Genomic DNA, 14,758 nt, shown 5'->3' with positions numbered 1-14,758 from the left:
TTCGGATGCAGAGATTTCGTCTCTGCTTCGCCTGCCAGGGCCCCCACCGTTCCCCCTCCCACCTTCGTGCCTGCACAGGCAGCGCAGGGATCCAACTAAAGAATCACTCTTCCACTGATTCTTCATGTGTGGCAGCAACCAGGAGTTCTTTGAGACAGGGCTAATTTTACCTAGATGGCTTTTTCTGGCCTCAGATACAAATGAAAATTTCCATAAAAGTATTAGAATTACTACTAAGCAACCAACCAACATCAAAACCAAGACAACTCATAAAGTCTCACTATCCTACTTGTTCCCCAGACTTCCCAGGACTAGAATTTTAACACAAGAAAAGTATTTTCTAGAGAAAACTCAAGTTTCAAGACAAAATTTCAAGTCTTGTGGACTCATTGGCATGGAGCAAATGACAAATACACAGCTAGAATGCTTTTGTATTTCTGATTAGCTTTACTTTGTTAGAAAGTTATAACTTCCAGGTTAAATCTTTCCTTGCAGTTCAAGAACAAACCCCCAAATTCTACCAAAAGAAAAGCGTCATGAAATAGACTATTTCACACTGCTGTGCCTAAAGCATAATCTCTGCTGCAAGACCTGCCTGAGCTACAGACCTGAAGGAAGAGATACAAAGATCAAACACAAAGCAAAAGTCCCCAAACACATTTGGTTTTGGTTTTTTGGTTTTTTTTTTGTTTTTTTTAACCTACCCACATTTTAGGATAATGCAACAGTTTTTAAAATTAAATGATAACATTATTTCCTGCCACTCAGCATGCAACTGTAAAATAGCTCCATTACTCATTGCAAAAACCAATAGAGAACACAAGGTCTTCTATCCAATCTAGAGACAGTTTCTAGTCCTAAATACATTTTGTTGTGAAATGTTGAACTTTTCTAGCTATGGGATCTATCACCAATTCTCCAATTGATTTTCTTTACCGGACAAAACGGTTATGCCAACCAAATTATTCAGTATAGAAAAAAGAAGCAACAAAGTCTCGTTTCAATTCACTTGCTAAGTGAAAAGGAAGTTGCAGAAAAGTCTTACAATGAAATAAGAAAATGGCCTAAATAGAGCATAGAGCAAACAAATGATGCCTTTGTCTGGCAGGCTTTCGCAGATATTTGTCAGATAACTCTGACAAACTTAGAAACTTTACACAGTTGTATCTCCACACTTCCCCACTCTTGGATGAAAAACAAAGGGTATGATGATAGTCAAAAACAGATCTAAAGATAGAATTATATAAGCATAAAGGCTGTTCCATAATAAGATATTAAGCATTTTTTTTGAACATCCTTCCCTTCACACTGAAATAAAAAGAGGCAGTGCTTTCATCAGCTTGATAGATCTTCATACTAGCTGAAAGTATTTAGGCCCTAGTCCCTTGCTGATGCATGACTGCTCTGCACGTTAAATGAGAGGTGTCTCCACTTCCCCTATGCCCTGACCCCAGAGATCTTGCCATCTTTCTGCAGCTGCCACCTCTGTATTCTGCTGTTTTCTACTACGTACAGGTACCAGGGCAAGCAGCATTTTGGAGAAGACAATGAAGATCATTTGCACTCAGAAAATTGCAATCAAAACATCTGGACATTGTCCAAACGTTTAGAACCACAAACAACCGTTTCCACTCCCTATTATTAAGTAGGAGAGTTCTGTTTGGATGGCCTGCGCGCACTCTTCCAGTCTTGCTTTAAGGACTACTGTTTGCAAGCAAGCGTTAGCTGGTCTGCACTTCATCAAAAAGTGACCACAAATGCTATCTGCGACTATGAAGGAAATAATTAGCTACGAAACATCTTGAGCTTGTATTCAAATGGTCATATTTAAATACGTAAGGTGCCAGAAATATCAGCTGGTATAAGCTTATGATGCATGAAAATCTCACACATTTCCTTTTGCTCATGTTTGTTTATGAGTCGGAGCAAGGTAAGGCAGCAGTAGTTTCATTCAAGTCTTACATTGCCCTGACATCAGGAAGAACATGTTCAGAATAGTTGAATGGTTCAGAATAGCTTTGCTTGTCCCTCTTCCTCCTAGGAAAGGAGATGCTTGATATTATTGTGGTTCTAGATCTGATTTTTTTCTCCAGTTTAGACATAATAGATATAAGCAGGAAAACAAACAAACCCTAGTTCCTCTCTCTAATCATCTGCATCAAACTGAACCCAGCAGATTGTTCTGTTTCTGTAAAACAAGGTTTGTAAGTAGAAAATCCCTCTTACTAAACTAGCTGAGTAATGGAACTGAAAAAAACCACAAGCTGGTAGTGCTTCACTATCCAGAATTTCACTTTTGGGTTTTTGCACCAACCAGAATAACCAGTCTAAGATTCTCTCTTCCTTGTTTATGTTCTGACTTTATTCAATCTGTCTGTATCCATTAGAGGTCACAGAAATTTAGAGATGGAGAACGCCCAGGATCTTTAAATTTATAACAGCAACAGTTGCTGGATCTGTAGTTTTGGAATTGACTGGCAAGGGGTGGCCCAAGAAATGAGTTGTACCCTAGATTCCAGTGCATAAAGTGCGTACTTGACAGAGGTACTACTACAGTAGGAAAAGATGCTGCAAGCTCTATAAAGTGAGTCCGGGGAGGGAAGAGAGAGCAAAGATAGAACAAAAAATAGGTGCTCCCACAAACTTACCTATAACACAAAGCCTTATGAACCTGGGCTCCCCTTAGGAATTCAATACCATCATGTATAAACTTATTTTTCTGTTAGTGACCGCTGGAACATCTCAGCACTAAGTGGTGCTGGTGTACTACAAAAGAAGCAGCCTTGTGCTTCTTTCTGTAAAACAAGAAGAAAGGCCATGGTCCTTCTTCATATATCATCAGGCAGTAACAGGATAGAGTGATTACAACATGAGAGACCCAGGTATCTGTGAAGGTCTCATCTTTCTGTCAGAGCTCACTTAAGGCAAACTTAAATTCACTAATTTAGGGATTCTGAATGATTCAACTTCATGCCCATTCTGACACCGAACAAGAGGCCCTGATGATAGAAAACCAGTCAGTGATGAGGACACCAGATTGAAAATACAGATAGTCCTCCATAGCAGAGGGGGGCAGGTCAGGCTGACCGAGATCTAGAGAGGCGATGAATACTCTAGAAAGACTTTCCTCATTTTAAGACGATGCCAGATTTCTAAGGTGAACACAGTGCGAGCTGCCTAGGAGCTGACAGCAAGAGGACCCTCATGGCACACTCCCACGTACAACAAACGACGTCAGTACGAAGTCCCTGAAGTTTGTGGAGTGTTCCCAGCATGGAGCACATAAAGCTGTCGGGTGAGGTTGTCACAAATCACTCAGCTTTCAGCCGGGAGGCTGAGGGGAGCTGGCACTGGAAAGAGACCATGACAGTCTGTGGAATCTTGACATGCTTTTCTAAGACAATACTGAAAGAAACTGCCATGACAGTAAGGATTGGGCAGGCAGCTGATATATTCGGCAGGCATATCTATGCATATTGAGGGTGCTAACTAGGCCCCTTCTTTGCTGGGATTGCTGAGGGACAGAACAGACCATGTGTGGATAAAACACACCGTCTTCTCTATCAGCACCATTAGCAAGGGGAGTCAGTAGTTAAAACATCTTGCTACTGACAACCAAAATACAGATTAAGGCCTGTATTCAGAAAGCCACCAACATCTTGACTAAGAAGGAAAATTAAAAAAAAGGCTTTCTATACAAATGGTTCATTTTCTTCTGCATCAGTAGATGGTGCTCTTTATATTCTATTGCAGGTTACTTCTGAGAAACAGTGCTTTCATGCCCAGGGGTGAAATCTCTAAGTGCTTTTTCCACATGCCTCTCTTCATCTCCTTAAATTGCCAGACCTTCTTCCCTCTAAAGTGGCTGGACAATAATCATATTAGCACTCAATGGGTTCAACCAGGAACTTTAGATTAATCTGTCATGGTAAATAACTAAAGGAGTCAGAGAACATGTAGGAGTTCTATGCCTCTCTGGAAGGCTACCACTCAGTAAATACTAATGTGATCCTTCCTTTGTAAGTGCTGCTGATGGCATCTTACCATGCTTCTGTCCACGGTTGTCCTGGCAGGAGTGGGCTGAGTGGCAGAGTGACACCACGTCTGACAAAGCCCAAACAGAGTGCTTGTGGGTACACAGTGTTTAGAGCCACCATATCAATTTGACACATCGGAGACACATCAAACCCACTCTGCACGCTTCTGTAACACCACTCACTCCTATTAGGCTACCAGAATCTCAAATACGCCAAACCATCACATTCAGATAAAATTTTCAAGTGCAGAATGAGGGAGGACACATCCAGGGAAACCCTCATGAACACCAGCCCCTTTTCTGCTCTCCAGAACTGAGGCATCTGTGGTCCAGCCAGTAGCAAAACCAGCTGTCCTCATCTCCAGAGGCAGGCACAAATGCCCTTGTCCTCTGGAAATGGAGCATCTGGGCATTTGTTCCAGTGTACTCCCTGTAACCCAGGCAGGTGACGGACTATCACGCAGTCTTTAAATAGCCTCAGAGGCATGATGAAACAGAATCAATTTCTGGGATAATAGGAGGAAAATAAGTCCAAATATACACACACATAAATCAAGGAAGTTGGCATGCTTACATAAAAGTGCTATAAATGATGCAGTACCGTGCAGGACTCTTTGTCCTTTCCTAGTTGCCTTTTAAGTCTATAGCCTTCCGCAACTGGCATTCTTTTTTTTTCATGGCTTCCTACCGAGTCTGGCACTAGCAGTTGCTATAAAGACAATGTGTCGTATGAAGTGACCTGGATTTATTAAAAAGGAATTAACCTATACCACAAAATGCATCCAGCCCATGACAATAATGGTAAGACCACAAACCACAAACAGCGGCACCGACACCGCTGAGGTAGCAATACACTGCAGTGCTTGTCAATCAGCTTTCCCACCAGAGGGAAAACAAACAAATGAAAAACCACCCCTAGAATCCCCCCCGCAATACCTAAGGAGGTACCTGTTACATTTACTGCTGCCTTAATTCCATAACAAACCTGGTCAGGGGGTTATTCTTCAGAGGCCTGAGATTGAGTCTGTTCATCTCTGGCAGTGATAGTTACCCACAATGAACCATGTGGAGAGAACTAAGATTCCTCAAGAATTAGCTCCTCCACAGCTGCTCCCTTTGTAAACCTAGAAGAGGTTCTCTGTTTTTTTGTCGTCTGTTAGTCTTTTGCCCTTGTGCACAGAGCCTGCTCTGTGCCCTCGGCAGGAGGTGGAGTATTTCCCCAGAGCAGGTGAAGGGGAGAAGCGAGTAGCTGGAACAGGAGTCCTCTTTCTCAAGTGACAAGATTCAATGCTTCCACAGATATTTTTCCACATAAAAGGGTAAGGTTTATATGTCCATTACCTACTACCAACCCGCACAGTCTGTAAGCAAGGACTGCGTTTTGCTTTTGCAGCAGGCCTCCCAAAGATTTCAAGGATGGTTAGCACCACCATCCAAGGCTCAGTGCCTCTGGCTACTTTAAAGCAGCATGGCCTGCATCATGGGAACCTTTGTTATCTGTCCTTTACTGAAATGATTTGAGTTCTGCTCTGTGTCTTTCTCACACATCTCTCTCTTTATTCCTTACCTCTTCCTCATCTTAAATCTTGCCTCTCTTTTCCCTGCAGTGTTACCCGGTTGCCCTTTCGTGCAAGACCTATGGTCCCATTCAACCTTTGGTGTAACAGGTTCATTGTTAAACTCAAGCATCCATAACCTGAGGAATTTCCTGAGAGTAAAGGAATACAACTTCAAAATGTGCTGCTGAAAAGCATGCGCAGGGACATAGGAACTCACTGCCTCGGTCTGCATTTTCACAATTTCTTTCGGAGCTAGTACGTTCACCTTAAGAAGGTGCTGAATATGGTACGAAGCTAAATATGGCTTTGGCACTCAGTGCACTCTGCTTTTTTGTTTGTCATCCTAATGAAGCAACACGAACCCCAGTACTTTTCTCCCAACAGAAGCCATGTGTCTGATAGCCCAGAAAATCCCTTTCTATACCTCAACAACCTGTCTCAGAAATGCTGCCCTGCTGCGGTAAACTGAATTATGTATCTTGACCTGACGTTTACCATAAATATATATTGGTCTGTTTTCACTCCGTGCTCTGTTCTCTGAAGACAAGCCACCCTTTGAACAGAGGTGGGAGGAGGAAATGGAAACAAAGGAGGATGCGACAATTCACTGGCGCTGGGAAAAAGACTCTGGCTCCTGCTGAGGGCACGGGACTTGTTCTGTGCTTAAAGGCAGAAAGATGGTAACAAAAGAGAACAGACCTGGCCTGAAAGGAAGGAGCTCCAAAGCTTTCCAAATTGCACAGATGTCTGCTGGAGGGATCTGAAGTTCTGGCTGCTCAGCTTATCATCATAAGAAAGTCTTCACACAGGATGTATTGACCACTTTAAAATCCTCTAATTAAATTGTAGTTTGGGTTAAGACAGCAGAAAAGTCCTAATGCTTGCCAGAAATTACAGACATCGGATGTAAAGCAGCACAGTTATTGATCCCACTCCAGGATAACAAACATCTTCATCTCCGAGCTACAGCGAGGCAGCTGCCAATTAACTGGCAGCCTCAGTGTGCTGGTGAGGGGAGGGAGGGATACGGCTGCTCTGTACAAAATAACCCTGCAGTACAGTAACACAGGAACTCTCTGACGGTTGAAGAAACTAGTTCATTGTAAGAAGTGCTAATTGCATAGGTGACATCTCACTACTTGGCCAGCTTTTTCTAAGTTTTAAAGATTTGCATGCCCTCCCCTCCGCCTCCGAATAGGAGACATCGGTGACATGCGGCTAAAGGCTCCTGCATGCAGACAAGCCTCTGTTCTTTCTCCTGTTAGTGCTGTCAGGTCTCTTACATGGGGCAAGACAACCTTGCCCAATTGTCTCCCATCACACGCTTCAATGTCATGAGAGCTTTATCTCGTGAATCAGTGCAGCAGAGGCACTCCAGCCCTGTGCTGCAGCTAGGGAGGCAGGACGTGTCAGGAAGGACAGTCCTCAAAATGTAGCTTGCCCATAGCAATCTATTCACCGTGCAGTCCAGGGCAGGAGTCCCTCACCCACTTCAGGCCCAGGATGGTCAAAGCAGCAGTCGTCACGTCGGGAAAGCAGAGACATAAAAGAATAGTACTGTAAGTACTGCTAGCCACACGTTACTGACTTTCCTTATAATAGCGCTCTGCTCCCCTCCTTTTCTTCTCCAGACTTAAAATTTAACCATCTAAATCTTCAATACGACATCTTTAAAAACACTGGCATCGAAGTGAGAAGTCCAAATAGTATTTTGTAGTTACTTTGTCAGGTTCTTTACAACCACAGGGAAATATTACTGAGTTGATACGTAAGTCACGTTATAAAACACAAGCCTGCTAGGTAAGGTAGAAAGTCCCTCACTCCAGGAATTTTAGAAATAGTAGTATAATGCCCTTCCTGAAAACCTGGACACATTTAGCTTTAAATTCAATCTCCAGATATCTCCTGTGTTAAATTAGAGGTGAATTAGTGCTTTCAGCAAGTCATTGGTGGCCTGAACATGCAAATATAGTAATGCTCAGGGGAAATTCAGAGCCAAGACTCTGCATATGTACCATAGATCTATTTGCACAAAGAGAAAAAATTACTCCAGTGTATGGAGGAAATTGTGTGTTACTACTTCAGGAGAAGCCAGCCTGCATTTCTCATTTGATGGCATGCTTCCACCATGGCTTTAAACAATCTCACAGAGCTGCTGCTGGGTAAGAGGTGCATTCTATATCAGAACTGACTGCAATTCAATTTTGGGTGTATGATCATGCTGTGTGTAATGCACGGCATTTATTGATTTCACTTTGTAAAGTGTTCTGATATGTTTCAAGGATAGACAGGCCTGTAAGAAGTCTTTCATATCAAGCCTTAAAAAGCACTTCAGTACAGATTCATTTCTCTATAGCTTGCGTCTGGATTTCAGCATTGCCTAAGCTGAGTGGATGGGCACATTAAAATACAGAATTCCATTATATGATAGCAGGGAAAAAAATTAGCATCAAGTCACAACATTAGCGTATGAATCATGCATCCAGTTACACATGTTTAACCAGTGAAATAGAAACCTTTGTGAGCTAGAAATGGCCTCAGTCAGAGCTTTTTTCTCTCAACTAAAAAAAAAACAACCCCTATCAACAGTTTCTTTAAAAGAACGTCCTTAGCCTCTAGCTATGGAGAAAGAAACTCCAAGTTTTGCATGTCAACATTGCAGTTTGTTCAACAGTGTTATCTGTGCAAACTTTTGATGTATACTGGAAGTTAATAATGGTTAAAAGAAAAGCAGTCTTATATACATATGAAGAAAATTCCAGCTTTTCTTTGCATTCCACAGTTTTGTTACTGCTACTGAATTGTAGCACAACTCCAGGAAAATTGGTATAAGGCACATCAGAACCTGCCATCTCTGTGTGGTTAAATGACCCTCTGTGAACTGTCCCACGATGTAAAGCTATGACGTGTACATTTCAAACACAGAATAAAAGCATTCAGCAGGAGAAAGCCACAAACCAGAATGGCCAGCCTTTACCACAATTTTTTTCTGCCCAAGTAGATGTAATACCCAGGTTGTAACTGTTCAGCTAAAACAGAGAATTGTTTCCAAGAACAACAGAAAATAATTTACACTCTTCTCTCCATTTTAGCATGGTGCTTTAACTCCTAAAATAAAGTTTCACTTCAAGTAAAGGGTAGAGCGAGGTATAAAGCCTATGCTTTATCCAGGATGCTTGGCTCACAGCAGAGATGAACAGTTTTAAGCATGCATTTAGTTAGGTACTGAGAAGAAAATAAAGCTCAGTGCACAAAAATCAAATAGTAACACTAACACCATTCCCTTGCTTGCCTCACTTCCTTTTCAAGCTTCAGGGGTGCTGGTACTTTTTTTTCTTCCCCCCACTGAGATGTGGGTACAGCATATAATCCACCTCCCTATACCTCTCTACCCCCCTATACTACTTCATAATATGCAACCTCTCTGTTAGGGAGCTGTAGGTAAGGTTGGAAAACAGCTTGCTCTACCTGCCTCCTCCGCTTGAAAGGAAAGCTGTCGAGTTTCTGAACTCCATTTAGAAAAACTTTTATTTTCAGCAGCTGCAGAGCATGGCCTAAGGAGTATTCTACAAGCTATGTAGCTATAGCACACTTTCTTTTAAAACGACAGTCAGTCTTTAAAAGACAGAAATGCCACCTATTTCTGCAGTGCTTGCACGGAGGGGTAGCACTGCTGGCTGCTTTGGTGTCATTCAACTCCCATCCCAGTCACAATGTCTTTGCTCCCCCTGGTCATATCTGAGACGGAGAGCTGAACCTACACGCACACGTACATCCATGGTGATGTAGAGGGATGTGTGTTTTTATTCGTCAGTTAAATCAGCATCTGAACAGAAACTTCTAAATAGCAACCAAATCAAGCAATTGCCTATCATCTTTAAATACTATGTAATTTTTTTCTTTAGATTATAAAAGGAGAAAAGACACTCATACAAATACTTCTGCATCCCTGGACAGTGCTACAAATGAAGTACTGACTAAGCAACATAGCAAGAATTTATTGGTACAAGTAATAGCACATAGAGTGACTCTTTCCTAAGCATCAACTATGGAAGTGGGAGCTGTACACACACAAAAAAAGACCAAAAATACTCCTAAGTAGCAAATTTTCATAAAAGAGAAAAACACCTTTCTTAAGTAGTCTGACTCAAAATAAGAGTTATTAAGCACAGGACATGAATAGAAAGGCCATAACAGCCTACATTAGAAAAAAAGCAAAACTCAAAGTCATGGGATTATTCTGCTATTTTATCAATTTGAAGCAGCAACAACAGAGCTTGCTTAGAGCTGATCAGTTTTTCAGCAATGCCATATTTCCAAGAGAACGTGGGCTTGTTAGCCAGGGAGCTTAGTGAAACGTGTCATGACACTTCTGTTGGGGAAACTTTCTTTCTCCCATTGAGGGTGCAGCATTTGTGCGTGACGAAGTAAGGCCACCCACAACACCTAACAAGGTCCATGACAGCATTTTTCAGCTATCCCACGGAGACAGAAGTTCAGTCCACATCCTGCCTTCTCCATGCAGAAACTTTAATCCAAGACTCTCATGTCCAAAGAAAACACCTTAAACTTATTTAATACTTACTTTGGCCTCTGAGAAATGCCAAAATACGCATGTCAACGTAGAACAATCGCTTTATAGCCTTACAACATTTTGTGGGACAAGACAGCCATTTTCCGTGCACCTGTGCTCTTACTTTCTGCAAATGCTAACAAGCCACCAACAGTTTATACTACAAGGAAACTAGCACACACTTTGCTGTGCCCAAATGTGCTGCTGAACAGGAAGCAGTAAGAAAACAATGTTTTAACAGCCATGAATGTGGCGAGACAAGCACTTTTATCTGCTTACCAGATATTTCTTTAAATAGAGATGCAACCACAACACTGTTAAGCTGAAAGGTTCAGGAGTTGAGCGATTCAGTTCAAATTCAGTACTCCAATGCATCACTGACCACTTTTCAAGGGTTAGCTTCACAGTCAGTATTTCAAATCTTCATCTTAACCTACATGCACGCTAATTAGATGTAAGCGGTCATTCAGCTGCACTGCAGACGTGTCTTGGCTTGTTGGTAAATATACACAATCACAGATTAAGTTGAGGCAGGCTCATGCATTTTTTTATTTCCTCACCACTGTTTCTGACTTTGCAGACACATGCATGAACACATCCCTTGACTCCCAGGGCTGTGGTTTTCCTGCTGCCCTCTGGCAACTGTGTCACATTAGGCGATGTGCTCGTTATGGCTGGGATAGAGTTAATTTTCTTCAGCCTGGGTTATGACAATTCATTAGCTGCAATGATAGAGCGCAGGTGTTGTTTTGCTCAAAGCAAGGGTTATTTTCATTCAAAATTGTATCTGGGAATACTTCACTCAAAGCAGAGCAAGTTTAAACTCGTTGCAACAGAGCACAAGCTTCTGACATTCTCTTAGCCAAACACTTAAGCCAGAAGCAATGGATGAGAAAGTCCACTATGAAGGCTAAGCCGGTTAAAGGACGCACTGCAGAACTGTAATCAGCTTAACGACTTTAGCAATGAGCACAGTTGAGGAGTCAGGTTTATTGGCTCAGCCTTAGCGCTGTAGGAAGGGACTTTGGCGAGATGCTGCCCAAGGCTCCAGGCCACATACACATGAGTTTGGATTTTCCACACTAGCTTCAACTGAGCCACAGGGACATGCTCGGGGTAGTCCCAAGCAACTTTTAAAAGCACAAACTCCGTATTTTAGGGGCACTATCTTGCTCGCAAAGTCTTCTTGCGCTTTGGTCAAAGTTGGTAGAGTTACAAGCTTACTACCAAGCACAGAGCGGGGCCCGCTGGCTTCACCAAGGTATCTCACGTGAGGAACAGTTGCAGGATCAGCTCTTTGGCTGCGCAGGGGAAAATACTTGCCCACACTCTTTGTATAATTGCGTCAAGGGGGAATTACAAAAATCCTAAAACCAGCTAAATGGATTACAGCAACTTTAATAGGAAATTAATTCTTCTTCTGGCTATTGAAAGAAATATCACTAGAGATTACATCTCTCTCAGGATACAGCATCTGAACAGAAAATAAAATCCACTGAAGTTAATGGAAAGGCCACACTTCTGCAGGTTTTGGATGAAGTGCCATCTGTTTGTTTTCTCTCTGCTAGTCATGCAGAGACTGCTCAGCTATCTCACAGCGCTCAAGACAAAAAACCCCACCCAAAGCTGCACAAGTGTGCAGTGTTAGCTTTCAATGGAAATTTTGACAGTGCAGAATTACCAAGATAAGAAGTTTTCTCTTTACACTCCTTGATAACAAGGTTTTGCAGCATTCAGAAAAAAACCCTGTGGTTTCCCCACAGGAAACCTATTGTACTGCTTGTAATAGCAGCCCTAATTTCAGGGGCAGTTAATGAGATAGCATTGCACTTAAACTGGTTTACGTAAAACAATGAAATTCATGACTTTGTCTACAACGCACAAATGACACTGATTGTTTTTTTAATTTTATCATTAAGTACAAAATTCACTGTAAGAGTCAGAAGAGCTCTCTGCAGCGTTTGAGGCTGGTTTGAAAGGCCTCACTCTTTCTGGCAGCTGTTTTAGGCCAACCTCTCTTCCGTAGCATTGTTGCTGATTTATGTTCACTACACAAGGAGCACCAGGTCTGCACCTGCAATCTAAGCAAAGAGCCATATGCTAAGCTTAAAAGAACAGTTCTACTTCTCCAATATGTTTGTGAGATCAGAAGCAGAGCAGACTCTACTTCAGCATAAGCTCCCCTCAAAGCATTTCTGCTGAAGTTACTTTCCCCAGCAAATCCTAGAAGATTCATTATTAAAAATATATTCCCACTTCAAACAGAAACATCACTTACATCTTGCAGGAATACCTACACTTTTCAAGACTTTTACTACAAACAGTGTCTCTTTCATTCTTTGCAAGGGGGTTTCCACTACACCACTTAGCACTGAAAATGACATAATTTTTCAAAGAAAGGTTGTAATGTGAGTAGTGGTAGAGAAAGTAGGCATTTGAGGCCTCATTCTATTGTCAGCTCTACAATTTATTTCACCTTCAGGAAGCTAGAAAAACATGCATTCTGCAGTCTTAGAAAAGTACGACTTGCTGGTAATGTATATACGTGGCAAAAATGTACTGAACTAAAAGATTTCTTAAGTAAATAAGAGATGCAGATTTATCAAGTCAAATGCATTAGAGACTTGTGCTATCTGCCTGTTAAATTTGCATGTTCTCCAACTACTCTGGAAAAATGTAATATTTAGTTTTAATACTAATTTTCTAAGAAACAGTTAACGCAGTCCCCAGACGCCTTCTTTTAGTGGCATAGCAAAGACTTTCTTCTTTGAATACAAAAAGGAAGGACTCAAGAGGGCTTTTCAATTTCTTAGGGTGGAGGAAAGGGAAGGTACACACTCTGAAGTGACTTTCAGGTCAATAAGGCTGAAAATTCTTTTCCCTTGAGGTTTCCAGTCACATACAGCAAATCCCAGGCTTGGCAGGGACTGCTGGGAACTGCTATGTTGTTGTTACGTTTTTAAGAAGCAACAGTAAAATGTTCCATCCTGCCATGGTTCATCCAGAACCAGAAGAGCACTTTAAATCTAAAAATTCTAGCAATGGTCTTGCTTCTGGAAACTTGCTGACCTCCTCTGTTGGGGTCTTAGCAATATTACTACTTTTCCTTGGTCAGCCACTGCCTTAGCTCCATGCTCAGTGGCAACAGTCTGCTATCTAATCACAGAAATTAGATATAAATATCATGTTTGGCTGCTAACACATATCTGCTTCCTTAAAAAAATGAGTGTAAACCTTCCAATTTCATATATACCACTGATGCGTAAACATACAGGTTGAAGTAACTTCATGGTAAGCGTGAGTTACTGTCTTCTAGAGCATGAGTACTTAACACAGGCACTTCCAGGCTTTCTAACTATTCCGTTCTGTAGAGAGCACCATGTATTTTCAAGACAAAACTTTTTTTTTTTCCAACACTAATATCAAGGTTATGAAGACTCAGCTAAGCCCGAAGAAAGAAATTCAAGGTCTACCTCTCCGTTTCTAAGTACGGCTTCCCCTCCCAACGTAGAGTTGCCTTTCATGCCTACTTTAGGATGCTTCTGCTTGTCTTTCCCTAAAACAACTAACAAAATACTACTGTAGAAGCTCTTTTTTCACTTTGTCAAGTGATCTCTCAGTCAGCTTCACTTGATCATCCAAGTCTTCTGCCAAACAGTACTGCTTGACTCCATTTGAGCACAGACTTAGTCCTTCATATACATCTGCGCACATCAGTGTTTAATAGTACTCCATTTACCTTCTCCAAGAACTTAAATAGCAAGAGCTATTCCCAGCCAAGTCAGATGTCCTCTTGACATAGATTCTTATCTTGGACACCAGCAGCATATGTTTACCAAAGATCACATAAGTAGCTAAGCAGTCAGAGATACTTTCCCAGAATATGCAGCCAGCAGTTTATAGCTTGGGAACTTTCAAAAGAGGAAATGTCTTTGTACACAATAAATGCGGATGGAGTAGCATTACCTTATGTCCTGTCTTTTTAAAACTAGGCACGATTTGTCCTTGTCTTTATTATCCCGAATAACAGCACTTTAAGCAGACTACTTGCAGCAAATAATTTCTTGCTATCTAACAGAGCTTTCAGTCTGTTGCAGGCTGCCCAAAATAGCATACCAAGCTCATGTCCAATCTAATAGACTTTGCTTCTGCAGCCAGTCAAAGCTGATACTGTACAACAATGATTTGCTCTTGGAGAACAGGTTTATTAATACACCACCAGGACTACAAACCCAGAAATCCCCTGCTGCATTCTCGGTGTTCACCTTTCCATTATGCCCCTAATTATCTCCAAAGGAGTTTATTCCTTGTAAGCTTCTTGTTCAGGCTGATAAGCATTTCATTCTGAATCCTCTACAGATCTCAGATTTACTCCTCGTGCTCTTAGCTGAGAAACTAAGCAACTGTCTCCATTTTTACAATGCATATCTCCCACTCTCTGCAGCTTCTCTCTCAGCTCAGGATCTTTTTTCCTAACAAGAGGCCCCCTCTTGAGATGCATACTCTCATCAGATGGCCCCGGGACTCTTTCTGTTCACTTGATCCTACAACATGGAACTGCTAAATCCAGTTGTTATAACCGGTCAAGGC

The sequence above is a fragment of the Buteo buteo genome, chromosome 8 (assembly GCF_964188355.1).
Source record: "Buteo buteo chromosome 8, bButBut1.hap1.1, whole genome shotgun sequence".
Classification (NCBI taxonomy): domain Eukaryota; kingdom Metazoa; phylum Chordata; class Aves; order Accipitriformes; family Accipitridae; genus Buteo; species Buteo buteo.
This window is presented reverse-complemented; position numbering follows the sequence as displayed.